Source organism: Protopterus annectens, chromosome 9.part0 (assembly GCF_019279795.1).
Source record: "Protopterus annectens isolate FY-2018-M chromosome 9.part0, PAN1.0, whole genome shotgun sequence".
Taxonomy (NCBI): domain Eukaryota; kingdom Metazoa; phylum Chordata; order Ceratodontiformes; family Protopteridae; genus Protopterus; species Protopterus annectens.
The window spans coordinates 695,986,145-696,007,115 of NC_056743.1; positions in this window are offsets into that span (position 1 = coordinate 695,986,145).

Below are 20,971 nucleotides of genomic sequence, written 5' to 3' on the forward strand. Positions count from 1 at the left end.
TGTAATTAAAACAATTTTCTTCAGCTGAGTAATACTATCTGCAAAAAAGGAAAGGAAATACTTTAGCAAATTGTTTAAAATGACACTGATACCACCCTGTTTCATTAAAGCTGAAATTCATTTTAGAGAAGTCATTCATCTACAATGGCATATATCTCTCACTCTCTTAAAACAAGAACCCATCTGTTAAACAGAAATAGTACTGATATTAAAATCATTCTGGCATAACCAAAAGATTGTGTTTCAGTATATGCAGAAGCTATTCAATTATTAGAGCAAATTAAGTATTTATATAATATTCCAGCTAAAGATCCAGCACACTAACACTTGAATGGTGTTGTATGTTATAATTGTCATTAGGAACTGCATGGATAAACACATCTTGTCTTCTGGTCTTCCAGCAAATCAACTGCTCAGACTACTTTAAAAGTGCAAGGCAGGGGGGCGAAGCCTAGATGCCTAACTGATAACAGCAAAATTTCTGAGCTCCACAAACTCATACTAGAAAACATGAAAATTTTAACTTATTCAAATAACTCTTGGAAAAATCTTATAGAAGAACCACTAAGCTTTAAACTTACCAAATTTAAAGGAAATATCTCAAAATTTTGCTGTCAAATTAACCTGAAGACTAACCAAATTGTGTGGAAATGAGTAACACAAGGAATTCTCAATCGGACTCTACACTAAAAAAAGAAATCCAACTGATGTCTACTACCCTTCAAGAATTATCTCTGAAGATGGACAGATTTACTGGAAATCTAGAAAATCTTAAAGATAACTGTCAAAAGCAAACTGATATTTTTAAAGAAATACTTCAGCAACAACAAAGTTATCAGACATTGAAACTTTTCTGAATGACATAGATGGGAGACTAAAAGAAGAGGAACACCAATGTGAATATCTTTTACAACAGAATACATGGCTAATAAATAAAGTTGATGATATAGAAAATAGGGAAACAAGAGCAAACATAAGGATTTTTGGTCTTTCAGAGAAGTCTGAAGGAGAAGACATCATCTTATTCTTGAATTCCTGGTTACCTGAAATGCTAGATCTAAAAGAAGGACTATCTTATGGAATTGAGAGAGCACATAGATCTATTGGAAAAACACCATCCACCACACCTAATTCATCTCCGAGATCCATTATAGTTAATTTCTATCATTTATAGACAAATATCTGGTTTTGAGATCAGCCTTTAGGAAAATCCCAATCATCTATAAAATATGTCAAATAAGATTTGATAATGACTATTCCTCAAAAGTATTATAACTAAGAAAGAAAACCAGGCCATTGGTGAAATTCCTCAAGCAAAACAAAATAAAAGCACAAATGGTCTATCCTGCCAAAATTAGAATTCACCATAACAATGACATAAGATCTTTTAATAATGTTGAAGAAGCTACTTCCTTCATTAAAAATAACAACATAATTTCATTACCAGAAGAAATGGATCGGTCAAATTCTACTACTCTGAAGAGATCATCAGAAAAAAACGCATGGACTGATGTAAGGAATTAAAAACAAAGAACTGATATTAAATCTGTTGACACCACTAAATCTCTTACAGATTCATCTAAGGTATGAACTCTCATAAGTCTTCTTTTATTTTTTCTTATTCTCATGGCACACTGTTTTAAACAATTCATACATGAAGTTTTTGTGTATATTTTAATGTCATATTCTTTATTCTTCATAGTTAAAAGAATATAAATTAATAGGACTTATTCTATTTATGTAACATTATTTAGAGGTCTATAACTTTAAAAAAAAGAAAAAGCTTATTTGTATGAATTTAGCAGCTTGTGGAAAGTACAATTTATTTTAAGAAGGCACACACATTACATATTAAAATAGATATTTATGGGGGCTATAATTATTTTCTGTTTTCATTTAATTTATAGTTTGCTTTACATAATTTATTGTTAGATTTTCGGCTAACACGAGAAACAAGGAAATCCACTTAACTAGCGGTGTAAAATTCTGAGAAGCCGTTTTCTGTCAATCTTCATTAAATTTAGCCACGAGCGCTAAATATGCCTCCATCTCTATTTTTACACATAAAATATAATTATTGTTCTTAAATCACCAGAATGTTCACTTACTCAAATCGCGGCCCGTTCGCCTCAGTTGTTAAGTTCTGATTTGCTTTGTACAGTTACGTGATAGTAACCATGATGACTAAACAAACCTACAGGTCTTGTATTAACGTCATTTGTTTAAATGTATAGAAGCTTCATGTAAAGAATGGTAATGCAATACTTGAATCTAGAAGTTTCAACAATTCACTTATACTCATTACATACATTTAAATTAATAACAATGTTTGTAACATATAGAAAACAGCATTGCTTACTTATAAAGAGAATTAAATATAGCAGAAACATCACAATACGCAGTCATGTAAAGCACAATCTAGATCATACATTTAATAATAAGAAATTTGGAAGATGCTTGTATATTGTCATAGCCAGGATTAGTGCCAAATAATTGTTTGCATTGTTAACAGAGGGAAGAAATATGTTATAGGGAAGAGAGGTTTGTAAATACCATCATTATTCTGTCGCACTGATCAGTCAACCGAAACCGAAATAACGTTGGAATATCTATTACTGTCTAAAGTCAATTTACAATGTAACATAGCTTAAATTAACATGTTCAGTTTACTAGTGGATGCATTCTTTTATAGTACAAACTTGTACGTGTCTAAAATATCACTGATGCCTGTGTGTTGTTGCATCCAGACTCTGAGATGGAGAAGCGGCTCATTTCCAAGCCCTTCTTGTTGCGATGCTTTTGAAATATGGCATTATGACATTTTTTTTAAGAAAAAAACTAAGCCACATATAAATGTGATAAATTTATTTTTCACAAAATAAACTGTAGATAGTGCCTGACACACATGCGTCCCTGAAGCAGCAATTAAATGTCACTTTTCAGAGAATGTTTTGCAATACAAAACAAGTTGTTCTGTTCATTTTGTAAGTGAAATACATCAATATTTACAAATCGTTAGTGAGGTACACTGATATCATTGAACTCCATGAGTTATTGGTTTTCACATGAGAAGAAGGTTGGGGAAGCTTTCATTTACACTTTCTAGACACAGTGAAGAGGTAAACTTATACATAAATACAATAGTTGTAAATGATACAGTGTAAAAAGGCAACAAAGAAAAAAAAATTGCTCATTCGGCATTGCACTTACTTGTTCTGTGATACTCAGTATATGGAAAAGTAATGTGATTTGTCATAGCAGTTATATCTTTACAGCCAGGAGGGATGAAACTGGGCTGGATTTACGAAGGCTTGCACAGAGTCTAAGAGTAGTGTAAAAAGGCAGACAGCCAATATGTCTACCGAGCGATCCAGCAACAGACGGCAGGGGCGTGCATGACAGCTCCTAAAACTACTCTTGCACGGACAGTGTTATGTTATGCAAATTACCCCATTTGCTGCTGAACGCTATGCAAATAAGGTAAATTTGTGAACCAGGAAACACTAACCTGTCCGTGGAAGAGTAGAGTTATTTGTAGAAATGTACTCCGTTGGTAACAGAGTACCATTCTGCAAATAGCAAAACGGAGCTATGACAGCTCCAAATAAAGGATGCATCCAGTTGAGGAAGCATGCAAATGGCCAAATATAAGGCCATCGGCATTTTTATCTGTTGAAAATTAATAAAAATCAAAAACTTTTTTTCCCTGATCTCCAATGTTTAAGTGTAGTGCAGCACCGCGCAAACGTGTGGCGCTTTATAAACCAGAAAATAAAAAAAAAGCAAAAAATAGGCATTCTTATTAAAAATATTATTCTGCCATGCAGGTGAATGGCAGGCTGAAGACAACATGGCTACTGAGGAGTGGTTGCTAAGGGGGAAGCTCAGCTTGAGAGATGTAACCAAGCATTAGTAGGCAATCCTATGCAAATGAGGATAAAGATAGTGAATCCCAATTTTCCCTGGCATGTGAGCCATGTCCCTAGAGTGTAAGTGTAGGAGTAGGGGAGTAGTAGAGTAGAAGATAGGTGACATCATGAGGGGGTATGTATGAAAGACTGTAAGCTTATTGGAGCAGAGTGGCCTGTGTTTGCTGCGAGTTACTCAGGATTGGAAGAGGCGTGTCAACAGTTGTCTTAACTGAAACCCAGAAACCAAAGGTGTATGCCATGGATATCACTGAAATTTCTTGCAAACGTGCTTACACCGTGTGCATGCATGTACGGGCCTGTAAACCTGTCTAAGCCTTTGTGCATGCGTGTGCACCCGCCTAAGCCTGTGTAAGCCTGTGTGTGCGCGTGTGCATGTGTTTGTGTGGCGCTGCCCCTTGTGGAAACAGAAAGGGAAAAGGAAGGAAAAGAAGTAGTAGGAACTTAACCAAGGAGAACTAGCAGAGCTGCCAGGTGAAATAAATCAGAATCAGCCAATTACACAGGCAGTACACTAGCCCAGCTCAGCCCAGCACTTAAAACTCTGCAAACAACATTCCCCCATGTTTTTCTCAGAAACACTGCAACACTGCAGTATACAAAGAGAGTGAAAACTTAAAAAGCTTAACTCAGACAAAAAAATGTTAGGGGCTGCCATTGCTATTATAAGGCAACATGTGCAAGATGCTGAGGGTGGTGCCATTGGGAATGCTGCTGAGCAACCCAGAGTGAGGAGACGGAGAAGAGTGTACAGACCCAGGGTAATCTACCAGGGGCTACATCAGCTGGAGATAGTGGAGCACTATAGAGTGGACAGAGACCTCCTGCAGCAAATTGTTGATCTGTGCAGGCCACGCCTCACACACAGAACCAACAGAGGGGAACCCACCCCAGTGGAAACCAAGGTATGTATTGGCCTAAGAATACTAGCAACAGGTACCTTCCAGAGATCAACTGGTGATATGATGGGGATTTCACAGGCATCAGCATCCACAGTACAGCACCAGTTCCTGAATGCCATGTCAGCACATGTCGGTAATCATGCATATTTCCCCAATTCCCGTGAGGCATTGGCCAGCAATATGCATCTCTTCCAGCAAATAGCGGAATACCCTGAGGTAGTGGGTGCAATTGACTGCATGCACATACACATCAAAGCACCAACCGGTGAGCGGGGTAGGGCCTATATCAACTGCAAGGGCTTCCCTCCATCAACTGCCAGGTCATGTGCGATGCCCAGGGCATAATGCTGAATGTGTGTGCTGGCTGCCCTGGAAGCTACCACGATTCCCATATCTGGCATCTGATGCAGCTATACCAGACATTTGCCAATGGGGATATCCCTGATGGTCACCTAGTGGGGGATGCTGGATACGCACTGGAGCCGTGGCTGATAATGCACACACACCTGAACAAGAACTCCATAATGAAGCACACGCAGAAACACGAAATGTAATCAAGCGAGTGTTTGGGATGCTCAAGTCATGGTTCTGGTGCCTGGACACATCTGGTGGAGCCTTGCAGTACTCACCAACTACATGTACCCAAATTGTCATTGTATGTGCCATGCTACACAATATGATCCTGTGAAAACAGCTGCAGCAGGAACAGCATGGGGCAGGGCCAAACAGCCCCCCACCATTGCCAAGGCCATCACAGGCAGAGCGTGACTCGGAGGAGGTAGGCAGAAGGAGGCGTGCCCAGTATGCCTTGGCCTTGGCAAAGAGGCAACGCATAGCACATATACTGGCTCAGTAGGAACCCTGGAAATGATACCTCTCACTGACTCGCACATAAAATAAAAGGGATGCCTAACTTGACACTACTTGTTTTCAAACATGTATAGGGAGTGTACTATGTGCATCCAACATAGGCAGCCCTGCGGCACCACCTGAGGCATGATTGCCATGTTTTAAGCAATATAAAGCAGTGCTAAGCAGCTTTTACCACTATTTAGTATATGTAAACAAAATAGCCCACGCTAACTAGCACAACGTCGGGCAACGTTGAGCAATATTGGGCAAAGTTGAGCAAAGTCAGGTAAACATGCTCATATTTGCTGTACTGTTCCTTAAGCAGTCTGGTCTGCCCAGCATGAAAATAAAAAGCAGTGACAGGGCTCGAACCCAGGATACTGTGCACTATAGTCACAGTACTGAACCACTAAGCCATGACAGCATTTCACTGGCACAGACACAGCAGGACAATTGTACACTAATGCAAACACAAAGAAATGCTGTATCATGACCCTAAAGAGGCATATGGGTAACCTCCCCCACAGGCCTATGCAGACAGAGAACAGCAGGCCAGGCAGTGTGATGTGGGTTGGGTAGGCTACAAAGTCGCAATCTAATATACGTGACATTGGACGGTAAGATCTGTAGTACAGTAGTATGCCTCAAGCCAGTACGATAGGCAACAATACAGACTGAAATGGTGTACCTTACATAGCAGTGCAGGCCTAGCAAATGTGTATAAGTTTCAGGTGAACCCCTCATCCTATGTACACCCACAGTAACAATCAGGTGTGCCCCCGGGTAGAAATGTACAAAGAATAGCTGTTCCCCCCTGCATGCAGAAATGTTGATAAGTCTATGCAAAGTGTCTCATGGAAGCCCTGCAGGCACAGCATGATCCCTGTTGAGTTATGACACAAAGGTGAGCCCTGCAGTAAAAATACAACTTGATTTTTCACACACATATAGTATAAATGTGTATACTGGGTGTACTCACACTTCAACAAATGTAGTGGATTTCATTCAGCAACACACTGAAAGGTCATACTGGGCATGCTCACACACTTAGGCCATGTCTGTGTACAGCAATGGGTCACACATATCTGGCAGTTACATGTTTCACCCCAGGAACCTGTCACTATTCACCAATCCTGCCTTGTGCACACAGTTATATGAAAACAGACACATATAATATATTGGAACCCTGTCATAATCAAACTATGTACCACAAGTACTTAAGTTGTTCACAGAAAGTGAAAAAGCAAAGAAGATCAATAAACCTGCAATCAGTATCATCAATAAACAATGCGTACTCCAAATATTATCCAATCCATTTTCTGGCAAAAGAATCTGTGAAGGTGTCCATAGAGAACCATGATGCTTCCTTCCGTTATGTCATAAATAGCAATATACACTCATATATGTCCTGAGTCAGTGCAAACTGTAAATGACTGACATTGCCAGCATCCTGTCAGACAGGCCCATACATACATACCACCCTCTCACTGACAAAAGGCCCTATCATAATACCTGGAGATTGTGAAAGCACAGATATCACATACAGAATGGGTAAACAGCTCCTTCCAAACCTGAAAACACGGAGTCTATGGGATTACATTGTTTCCCTAGCTGTGTCATAAGTGAACTCCAGAACAAACAGAGCCTGCACCTGAACAGTCTGTTGAGCCTCACCCTCTGTACAGGATATGAAACTGTTGAATGTGTTACAGCAACATTTGACACACTCCACAAGTGTTGGTGCACAACAGACCATGGGAACTATTGTCTTATAAGCCTATTAAGCCTGATCTGCAAGGCCATGGAGTCCATCATGATGGAACTCATAAACAGAGCTACTGAGAGCCTACAAGCACCCAACCCTACCAATTTCGGTTTGGTCATGGGCAGATCATGGTTCCCAAACCTGCTAGACTGTTTACAAGGCAGTCACCCAGGGCATACATCAATGAAATGAGCTACACACGTCCCACATAGACCTTGGAAAGCCCTTTGCCAACATCCCAGACACATGTCGTATCCACAAAATCAACAACCTGTGCATAAATATATCTGTCATCTGATGGATTGCCAACTGGGGCACAGATAGATCACACAAGGTAAGAATTGTGGTCTCCTGTACAAGCTGGTAACAACTGCTGTCCCCCATGGTTCAGTCCTGGGACCCCTCCTGTCTGGTGTATACTTTTCAGAAATACAGTGAAACACATGAGCGCTATGTTTAGCAAAGTTTGTGGATGACTGCCAAAAGGTTGTCAATCAATGTTTGGGACAACAGAGACATCCTAAAAAAGAGTCTCAGTCAGACAGATGTGGTGTCAAAATTATGTCCTCGAGCTACAGTTATACAAATACCACATAGGTGACAACACCCTAAATATGGAGGTGATAATAAGGGATCTATGGACAAATGTGGATAGTCATCTGTACTTCCAGAAACACATTCATAAAGTGGTCAGAAAATCATGCTATGTGTTCCCACAAACTGCCAAGGTCTTTACATGTAAGTCAAAGGAGGTTCCCTCTACTCATCAGTCATCAGACCCATCAGAGAGTACCACAACACACCTGCGATGAATCTGACTAGGCACCTTCAGCAGCTGGAAAGACCAACGAAGTACCTCAACAGGAGGATTACTGGCCTCAGACAGTTGCCCCATGCAACAAGACTGAATTTAACTCAATCTGTACTCTGTTGCATACTGTCTACTCAGGAGATCTCTGCCCAACAGACAGGTCCATGTCATGGCAACACTCAGATCTGCTCTGAGTTACAACTCAATGGCACTAAATATACAGACCCAACTGATATTGCCAACATCCTGGCAGATAGGATGATTGTTAACCTTACCCCCCTCTCACCCATGAAAGAGCACATCTCTATAATGGAAGACTGCAAAGTTGCTGTCATCACGGCTGCACAGGTAAAAAACACTCTCCAAAGCCAGTATCACAGCATCCATGGGACCAGATAACTTCCCAGGTTGTGTTCTACACAAACTACTGAACGAACAGGCACCACACTGACGTACCATGTTCAGTCATAGCCTCACCTCAGGTTTTGTGCCTGCTGAATGGCAAACAGCGACGGTTATCCCACTACACAAGGGTGGAGACACCACGGACCCCAGGAACTAGCGCCCCATTAGCCTGATGAGCCTGCTCTTCAAGGCCATGGAATGTATCATCATACAACTTATAAAAAAAGACATTGGTAATCTCCAAACTCTGGACCACAACCATGTTGGGTTTGTAAAATGCAGATCATGTCTCCTAAACCTGATAGATGACATTGAAGCAGTCACCAAAACTGTAGACAAGGGTAAGGTATTTTGCACAGCCTATATAGATCTTGCCACAGCTTTCAACACCATCCCACACTCTGGAACTATAGATAAACCCACTAAACTAGGTATAAATTGCTATGTCACAAGATGGGTTGCCAACTGGCTTACTGACAGAACACACACTGTGAAAGTAGCAGACTCCAAGTATGACTTTGGACCAGTGACAAGTGCAGTACCACAGGGCCCAGTCCTGGGTCCTGTCCTGTTTTGTATCTACTTCCCAGAAGTAAACTTAAAAATGGAAGGTCTGTGGCTAATAAAGTTTCCAGATGACTGCAAACTAGGAGCCATAATTGTAAATACTAAAGATGTGGACATCCTACAAAAGGTCCTCACTGAGACAGATGGCTGGTGTCAAAGCCATGGGCTCAAGCTCAATGCCAAAAAGTGCATTGTCATCCGCTTTGGTAAAAACTCTGTAGCCATGAACTACAACATAGACGGTAGTATACTTAACACTGAAAGTGTGATAAGAGACCTTGGGTCACAGGTGGACAGTGGACACACCTGTGATAATCACATCCCCACAGTAGTCAGGAAATCCTTCTATGTGGCACACCTCATCACAAAAGGTGTCTCATGCAGAATAGAAGAGGACATTGTTCCCCTCTACTCATCACTCACTAGATCCATAATAGAGTACAACGCCCCTTTTGCTATGTACCTCACAAGACATGTACAACAACTGGAAAGCCTGCAGAAATACCTCACAAAGAGCATTAGCGGCCTGAAATACATGCCATACACAGACCATCTCAAAATGCTCCAGCTGTACTCTCTTGTATATCGCCTACTCAGAGGTAATCTCTGCCTAACATACAAAGCTATGTCAAACACAGAGCTGTTGTACATGCTTCACGTAAAACACTCACAATTCCTCTGATCTTCGGCCCCAAAACCACGAGTGAAATACAAAAGGAAGGGGTGTATCCATTTACCTTATGGATACCCACACCTTCAGGTTAGTGGCACAGCATGAGGCCTTGGAGACCATGCAAGTGCAACTAACATTGGGCAAAGCTGCTTATCAGATTGTAGCCTGCTACAGATCACCTACCTTGTCTCAGGAACCTCACTCAGTATTCCTGAGAACAGTGGAAAATATAAAGGTCCTATCAAACACCATTATATGAGGAGATTACAACTACCCAAACATTGAGTGGGAGAATTACTTGTGTACAATGTCTTTTGCCCAATGTTTCCTAGAGTTTAAAAACTCAAAAGCCCTGGAACAGCTGGTCACCATGCCCACTACAGGTGACAACATACTGGACCTGATCATCACCAACATGGGGTACCAGTGTTCCACGACAAAGATAAACCCCTTGCTGGTAATATCAGATCATAAAGTAATCACACTGGACATCCACATCCCGCCCCCTCCCCAGTCAAGGAAACCACTGTGAAGACATTTTCAAAAGCAAACTGCACACTTCCCAAGACCAAAGTGGAAAGTTCCAAAGCCCCCTTGCTATAGGATAATGCTATACAATCTGCCGAATCATTTACAAGTGCATTCTATGAGCATCTACAGGGATGCAAGGATCGAGACATCCGAAATAAAACCAAGATGCACTCCTCCAAAAATAAGAAACCAATCTGGTGGTTGTCACCCATAAATAAGCTATACAACAGAAGGAGGAAACAAACACATGATAGAGCAAACTTCACAAAAGGGAAGGCATCACTGATCATTATTAGGAAGACACAATGATCACTCATAAAATAATCGAAGGCCAGTTTCTAAAGACAAATTGCCAAGGAATGTAAGAATAACAACCACAAAGCCTTTGTTAGCTATACCAAATATTTAGGTGGCAACTTCCAAATATGCTGTCAGCTACTGAAAAATGGCAAGAAATACACTGAACCAACTTACATTGCCCACATCCTGGGGAACAGGTTCAGTGCAAACTCCCCTGCCATCACCCCCAAAAGGGCCTGCGTCCATCACAGAAGAATGCAGAGCCCCAGACTTCATGGACATGCAGGTAAAGACAGCCCTCTCCAAAGCTAAGAACACAGCATCAATGGGACTGGATGGTGTTCCAAGCTGCGTCTTACACCAGCCCCAAAAGGAACTACACCCTCACCTACATTCACTGTCCAGACTCAATCTTACCACAGGCTATGTACCCAAAGAATGGCATACACCAACAGTCATCCAGCTTCACAAAGGGGGTGCCACAACACAACCTGGAAACCATTTCCCTATAGGTCTACTCAGCCTGGTCTGCAAATCTATGGAGCAAATTATCATGGAACCCATAAACAGAGACATTGGGGACCTCCAGACACTGGAATATACCCAAATTGGCTTTGTTAAAGGCAGATCCTGCCTCCTAAACCTAGCTGACTTATTTGAAACAGTTACCAAGGACATAGATGGAGGTGAAAGTAGTCCACACAGCCCACCTGGACCTCACTAAGGACTTTTGACACCATTCCCCACTCTGTCATCATGGACAAGCTTACCAGCTTGAACATTAACAGCTATGTCACAGGATGGGTGGGCAACTGGCTCACAGATCAAACACACAAGTTCAGAGTTGCGGGTGCCATGTCTGACTCTAAACCAGTCACAAATGGCATCCCACAGGTCTTGGTCCTGGAACACCACCTGTACAGTAGATACTGCTCAGAGGTACAGGCAAGCACGGGAGGATTATGGCTGAACAGGTTTGCAGATGACTGCTAAATGTGGTCCATAATCAGCTCTATGGGTGACACAGACATCCTCCAGAAGGGTCGTACAGAGACAGATACCTGGTGTCAAAACAATGCCCTCAAACAGAATGCCAAACAATGCATAGTCATCCCCTTTGGATAAAGCAAAGTGCACACAAATTACTACATAGGTGGTAACCCAGTATGTACGGAGAAAGTAATTATGGCCCTGGGGACCCAGGTAGATAGTAAACTCTCCTTTGATGATCACATGGCCAAAGTGTTTGGAAATTCCTTCTATGTAGCCCACCTAATGTAACACACTTTGTCTAGTCTGATGATGTCACCATCCTACAAATATACCTGTGGAAAAGTGAACTCACAGTAATGTGTATAGCGCGTCATGTAAATGCGTACTTCTCTAGTATCATAAAGTTATTAAGTAGGGGTTTGAATCCTGCACCTGACAAGTTTGTGTGTATCTCCTTGGAGAAGAACAACCTTTTTGGAGACTACTAAAACACCTTAAAAGTGACATACTTATCTTTGTCAAGTCTGATGATGTCACCATCCTACAAATATACCTGTGGAAAGTAAAGCTTCCAGTAATGTATATAGAGCGTTGTGTTAATGCATACTCCTCTAGTATCATAAAGTAGTTAGGTAGGGGTTTGAATCCTGCACTTGACAACTGTGGGTTTGTGTGTGATCTCCTTGGAGAGGAGCAACCTTTTTGGAGACTACTAAAACACCTTAAAAGTGGTATACTTATCTTTGTCAAGTCTGATGATGTCACCATCCTACAAATATACCTGTTGAAAATAAAACATCCAGTAATGTATATAGCATGTTGTGTTAATGCGTACTCCTCTAGTATCATAAAGTAGTTAGGTAGGGGTTTGAATCCTGCCCTTGACAACTGTGTATTTGTGTGTGATCTCCTTGGAGAGGAGCAACCTTTTTGGAGACTACTAAAACACCTTAAAAGTGGTATACTTACCTTTGTCAAGTCTGATGATGTCACCATCCTACAAATATACCTGTGGAAAGTACAACTTCCAGTAATGTGTACAGCGCGTCATCTTAATGCGTACTCCTCTAGTATCATAAAGTAGTTAGGTAGGGGTTTAAATCCTGCACTTGGTGTGTGTGTGTGTGTGCTCTATGTGTGTGACAGTGTTGGTCAATGTGTTGTGGGTTTTGCTTTTACTACTGTATGACATATCAGTATGACAACAGTATGTGCATCGCACATGTCAGGTAGCTGTGTGGCAAATACATATGCGTACATGTGACCTCAATTATTTCATAGGTGGGAACCCTGCTTTCTCCATGAACACATCTGTTATCTTTGCCAAAGTGTGCTGCCACTTTCCAGACCTTAGGTCACATCTGTATGCTTGTGACAAGCCCAGGCACTGCAGTGGTCCCTGGCCTAGGTCATCCATGTCATACACACTCATTATGGTTTATATTGAATAGTGTGAGTGAGGGTTTATGGCTGAGGTATATTTCAGTCCTGTTCAAACGCAGCAAAGTCTGTCAATGATGGCTATTCATTATAGGTGTACAACAACCTTTGTGGATATGCATGCAGACACCTTATTGCTGATGTGATCCACCGAGGGATTTCAAAATACCTTTGGAAATGTGATTACCAAAGGAGAGAGGACGTAACATTTGGCTGTATGTACACATCGGTACCTGCTCAACATGTTGGGGGCTACTACCTATGTGGTACTGTGGGGATACTATGTTTTGTAAAGTTGGATGACTATGTTTTAGTTGGCTTATAGCTTTACAGCATGGGTTAGACAACAGGTATCTGTCTGTATGATACCCTAGTGAAGGATGTGTGTGTCATCTGGAAAATCCATTACAGGCCACAGTATGCATTTCCAGACGTGGATGGACATATCCCTACTGTGATTGCTTGTACCCAAGAGAGCTATATGCCAAACAGGAGTGGTCTCAGGAATGGGTGCAGGTGAATACCACTGGTTACTGGCATAGTATAGTACCTGAAGGATCCAAATGTTACTGTGTGTCCTACATCTGTGTGTCAGCTGTCAAGACATCATCTAAAGATTGTTTATGGTCAGGCTGTTGAGGTTATGTATACTACCAGAATGCAAAACAATGACAGATAGTAACAGTATCACCCACAGCACAGTGTCAAACCATGTCATACACATGTGTACCCAAGTTCCAAAATGTGTGTAGTACAATGCATACTGACCACCAATAGAAACTATGGAGTGTTACTGTGTAATACAGGGCATGTCACCCTGCCCATGTGTCCACTATGCACATACATGCAGACAGTGCACCTCCACCATGTACACAAATGTACACCTGCAAATCTGTGCTACACACATCCCACACGTACTGTCTACTCTCTAACACATGCTGCCAATACTACACACATCAGCCAAGTGGCATGTAGGTGGACAATACACTATTGGAACTAACACTGGTGTAAACAATACTACATTGACAATCATAGCTTTAATACATCATGCCTGCTCAGCTACACCTTCAAGGATATCATTACACTTTACTGCTGACAACATGCTAGCATTGCTATACTGCTATAAAGTCAACCTGTGCATCTGCACCATGTTAGCCTGTTCCTGCATCAATGTTACAGATGACAGGAGGTGGCACAGGTTTCATCATATGCACAGGGTGTGTTGTTGGCTTGCCAGAGGCCTACATTGAGCCATACAATCGACGTGTGTGTGTGTGTGTGTGTGTGTGTGTGTGTGTGTGTGTGTGTGTGTGTGTGTGTGTGTGTGTGTGTGTGTGTGTGTGTGTGTGTGTGTGTGAGGGCCAAAAGTACTGCTATGGGCCAATGTTGATGTAATGTGTGCAGGTATCTGTTAGCCCTAGGTGTCTGGTTTATGTGTGTGTGTGTGTGTGTGTGTCTGCATGCACACAATTCCACCATGTGGCTGCCATATATGGGGATTTGTGGGACAGCCACAGACTGTACTTGCCAGGCTTTACAGATCACCATCTCTGGCCACGGATATGGTACCTGTGCCTGGCAGGGGTGCTACTGACAGTATCAGGTACTAAGCCAGATTGGGTACTATCCTCAGAGGTAGACGGATGTACACTAGACCTAGGTCCCTGCTGGGACTGGCCAGAGACATGTGCACATGGTCTTCTAGGATGGTCTATGGACAGCCCACCCTCAACATTGCTGGAGCTGGTACTGGCACTACGGGAGTGGCTGTGACTTGAGGGACATCCGCAGCAACTGCCAGCTGCTGATGTTACTGACATATGTCCACGTCGACATCTCAACCATCCCGCACTGTCCTGACATATGGACATGACATTGTGGAGGACATCTAATGTCTCACCCCAACGTCTATCAGTGACCTCAGTGTAATTACGAATAGCACCTGCTAGGTCATGGATACTGTCATTTAAAGCGGTGTTATGTGCCCTCTGTGCCCTTAGTCCCTGTCTGGTGTACCGTTCCATACGTGCCTGTGCCTCCATGACAGCCTGGAACATGCGTGAGGTTGTAAGACCTGTGGCACATCTGCCAGGGGCATAATGACCAGCAGTGCTCCAACAGGAACCCCTGGACATCTGCCTATGCGGTACCGTTCCAGACATCTGGGTATATCTGCTGTGTCGGGATGCATGTGCCATAGATACCACACTGTCCTGGCCAATGCCGACTGTACACTGTCCCTCAGCTAAGGGCATTGGTGATGGATGTATTGGCAGTATGACTGTGTGCATGGGTGGGGTGGACAGTTGTGTACTGTCGATTGGTGGCCCAACAACAGACCCTGGCAAACATGTCTATGCCTCAACACACCTATCCTCATTATCACTATTTGGCTCAGTGACATCAGGTTCCCTGCTGCAGTGAACCAGCCCAACCTCAGTACCTGTGAGAGGAAGACAGAAACACACTTTACGACCTGTACATGATGTTGGAACACATGCACACATGAACACATGCACACATGAACGCATGCACACATGCACTCCTCACTAAAGCAGACATGCACACACACACACACACACACACACACACACACACACACACACACACACACACACACACACACACACACACACACACACCACCAGCAGTCCAGAGCATACTCAATAGTGGTTGATGGAGGGGTACAGTATCACAAGCCAAACAGTCATATCACACATGTCAGCATGCAGGACATGTGTTGCTCAACAGCATGCAGTGCGAGTGTAGACAGTCCTTGCTAATAACAGTATACATGGCTTTGATGCATGTGCGTTGTTGTTCACTGATTGGCCTTACCCTGGAGCGCAATGTATACATGGACACAACATTGCTGTGCAAGTATTAAAAGCTCTGCAATGTTTTGTGCACCATCACTCACAGGTATACATACCATGGCTGGATGTGTATCTGTGTGTCACATAGATATCCATTTCTGATTAGAGCGTCTGTGTCTTTAGCAGATAATTGTGGACACAGGTTTAGCACATGCATGCTATGTATACACACAGGATGAGTGGTGCATGTATACCTGATGGAATACCATTGCTCAACATAGCCATTGTACAGTGGTTATGGTGAGTGTAGAACATATTGTGGACATGCCAGTGCCAGCCATGACATGGCATGCTACAACGCAACTGCAACATTAAACATCACATATACCCAATGTGTGTCATGTGACCTATACACTCAATAGCATTACAAGACATATATGTGTCACTTTGTGCAAATGGTAATTGCTATGCATATTGTGTATAGGTGCATATGTTTGCACATACACAACATTGAGGTATATAGCAATGAATGCTATGTGTAGTACTGTGGTTACTGTAACTGGATGGGGTGTAGTGCCATGAGCCATCATCATGCAGCATTATGTGGTCACTCAAGGCTACTAATGTGTGCCAGACTGGCACCTAGCATGCTGTACCTGAACTGCAGTACCATGGCTACATTCACCATTTCACAGACAGTTACATGGGTTTGTAAGGTGCCCAATAGGGAGCATTGCCTAACATGAATGTGTTATGTGTTGAAGAGTGTCACACCACCCCATGATAGGCCTCTACCCCTCAGGTATATTATGTGTGCTGTGTGGATGACATTTAGGATACTGGAGTGTGACCTTGCAGCGGGTGTCGTAATATGCCATCTGTAGCATATTAATGTGTACTGCGTATGATAAAGTTGTGCATGCTGTGTGCATGTGTATTGACTCTGCCTATCCAATGTCCACTATAGTGTAGCCACAATTGTGTGGGATGCTCTGTGTATTGCATGTGTTTGAGGCAGCTACTCACGTTACTGAGATGTGCATAGTCTCACAGCAAACATGCACAGCATGCATTATGCATAGGTGTGTTACATATGTACATGGCCTACACCTCACCTATGACATGCACATTTTATTTGCAATATTAAATGTAGAACACACTCACCAGCATGGGTCTGCTGTCTTGCTGTCACACCAGAGGGACCTACAAGGATATGAGACAGTTTGTCAGTGGCAACAACTGTGGCATTGCTACTGTGGGTTTGCAGTCTTACAGTAGTACAACGGTTGACAGTCACAGGCCTACAGATTATGTTCCAAATTATCAGTATTGCACAACACCAGCCTCCACATCTTCTAACTACACAGTACACATCTCACATATGCATAATCTACCAATACAGGTAACAGTAGTCTACAGATATGCCATGTTACCTGCACGCTCCGTGTCAACTAGCTGGGTGGCTCCGGCCTCCATAATGATACATGTGTGCTGTTGTTATTGTTGTTGGCCAGGAGCCACCAGGCTCAGGAGCAGCTCCTCAACTCTGGTGAGGGGGGCTGGATGGTTACCCCACCACCTGTGGCAAGTTGTTGTCTACGGACATCAACCGGACTACCGGACATGTCTAAGTAAACCACTGCAGTGATGGCGTACCTGCTCATATGTCCGATTATGCATGCCTATGTCATTTACCTTACGGACAACATCTTGCCACAGTGCAGTCCGCTCATGCTGGTCCTGGCTGGTTCTTGAGAATAGCAGGGTGTAGTGCTGAACCAGACTAGTTGTTATTTGTTCCTCTTCAGCTGCACTATAGGTAGGGTTGCGATGGTGGGGCATGACATTGGAAGACAATGAAACAATATGTGTGAGCAAGTCATGTGGCACACTTAACATTCTAAAGTACAGATATCACTGAACTGCCATATATAGCAACCTATTGGCTGTCAGAGGATACACACTTTCAATACCACATATCAGTGCTCAACCCACAACTGCCTGACAGTGCCTGGCACACTCTATATATTAAACCATGTTCTGCACAGCAAAAAAGAGAAACCAGTATGTAAGATTATACAACAGTACATGGCACACTGTATGCGACACAATGCACCACTTAGCCACAGGAGCTATATATCAAGCTAATGCATAAAGAAATATGTCATCCAGTGCAATTATTGTAAAGTCCAGTTACAGTATTACCAGTATACCACACTAGTTGTTGATGTCAAACCCCTGTCTAACATATGTGCACATTCATGAATATAGGTGGCATACTGCTGTACTAGACTATACATGTTGCTAGATATGCACTTATATCCTGTAACACACATATGACCGAGGACATGTTACAGGCATACCCACACACACACATCAGACATACATACAAGACACAAAGGTATGGCAACCCAGATGAGCTTTACCTGTGTACCATACAGTACTGTGTGTCAGTACTTACAAAACCTTATGCCTGAGGTATGTAATCTGTGAGGACTACAGGGAACACACAAAACAGTGGTTCCAAGCAATGTGGACATACACCATACTGTGCTGTTTAGGCCTACAGCTTCAGGTAGTACTACAGTTCATACGGGATTTGGATTCACCAGCAGTACCAATCAATAAGCATACATGTACTGCTTTAGGCTACAATGGCACACCCCAGTCAACACCAAGGGACTATGTCAGACCGTATGCCATACTGCTTTTTCTGCCTATCAATTGCATACACATCTTTTGCTGGGATCAGAGCTTGGACACAAAATACCATGACAGAAACAGTTTCCCACTAAGCTATCACACATATACACAACTTTGACACATTCACCAACACATTCACCATCACACTCAGTCAACCTCACATAGCAATTATTGCAACAAGTACATGTGGGTGTGTATCAGTTCATAGGTAGGTAATAGGCTATTGGCTCTAGGGCCTATAGAAGCCTAGCCATACGGTACCCTGGCCTTTGACACCCATGTAATTTAATTTCATGTGCCCCTGTCAAGCAGAGCCACAGAGGTGATTCCTGGGGTGTATTTCCTATCTCCCATCCAATCATCAGTATTATTCATGACGACTGCTAATGAGGAGCTTTGTTTGCTACTGATAGGTAGTTTGTTCCAGAGTATGGGATGTCTCTGAGATAGGAATCTATCCCTCCAGCATGTTCTGTTTATTGAGGTGACAAGGTTTAGGTCCCTAGAGCATGTAGCTCGTAGGGATTGTGATCTGTTTACGTGGAGCATGTCCAACAGCTCTGGGTTTCATATAGCTTAGTATGTTAGGCAGAGGTCACCTCTGGGTAGGCGGTATGCGACATAGTCCAGCTGTGGTTTTGTGAGACGGTCTGCATAGGGCATCTGTTTGAGGCCGGTAATAAACTTTGTGAGGCATGTCTGTGGCCTTTCCAGTTGCTGTAGATGTCTTGTGAGGTACATACCAAATGGGGCATTGTACTCTATAATGGGTTTTATGAGTGATGAGTAGAGGGGAACACTGACCTATTTTTCCCTGGATGACACACCTTTTGTGATGAGGTGTGCCACATAGACAGATTACATGACTAGTGTGGCACTGTGATTATCAAAGGGGAGACTATTGTCCACCTGGGTCCCATGGTCTCTTATCACACTTTTGGTGTTAAGTGAACTACCACCTATGTGGTAGTTCATGGGTACAGAGTTTTTACCAAAAGGGATGCCAATGCATTTTCAACATTGAGCTTGAGTCCATGGCTTTGTCACCAGGCATCTGTCGCATATATATATATATATATATATATATATATATATATACACACACACACACACACACACACACACACACACACACACACACACACACACACACACACACATACATATAAACATCCATTGGTGTACATATAGATATGCATATAGGCACCTATACAGTCCACCTTTCATGGTGGGAATATCAATTATGCGAAGGTTGTGAGGTATACAGTTATGTAATAATATTGCACAGTCTTGTGCGGAATGCATTGAAGGTGTTCTCAGACCATGTAGCTTTAGCAGGCCACACTGGCTGCAACACTGCAAACCTGACAAATCATACCCACAGCGTTTAACCACCGCATGTCATATACCAGCACTGTATGCTGTCTTGTTTGCCACACACTACAACCTACATAGAAATATGCACATAACGAACTTCACCAACATATATATGTCCACCCTTCACAAACAGTTGCAGTATGTCCCTTGCTCTATGCACATGTACAGATGCTAATATATCTGACACAGAAATATCTCTCCATATGTGTGTGCCATACACACAAAAGGTCCACACTGTTGTAAGTCCGTGGACCTCATGGCTGACCTTTTGGGCCTTGCTGCAACATGAACAGGTGTCACATGTGAGCACACAGTAATATCAGAGTGTGTATATATAGCTGCAAATGCTAGATTAGCATACTAGCTTGGTACAGCAGTTACCAATGCTAAGCTACACGTTAATATGACTATCATGCATTTGTTACTCTGTCACATCCATGTTTATATAGCTGTATGTGCTACTCCTCCAAACAGCCATTGTACACACTACTGTACAGAACACAGATAACATGGATCAGATGTTTGACATTTAATGCTGAGCTACATATGTCCCAGTTATGTCCCACTACACACAGCTACACACTGAATTGTCCATGGCAGTAGTTATGCAGGGTATCTGTGCATAGATACATACTGCTGCCACATATGGATGATTCAAAGTATGTAGAGTACTCTTCAAAAACATCTACTACATGCCAGTGAATACATATCTGTTACATACCTTTCCTTTGTATGTGTTTGTAGTTTTCAGTTCCTTTTAATTTTTTTTTCTGTTGATGTTGATGTTTATGTTGTTGTTGATGTCGGTGTCTGTCTGTCTGTCTGACTCTCTCTCTCTCTCTCTCTCTCTCAAGAGCTGCAATGAAATGATTGCATGTGTGGACAGCAAGTACAGGCTGCTTTTATA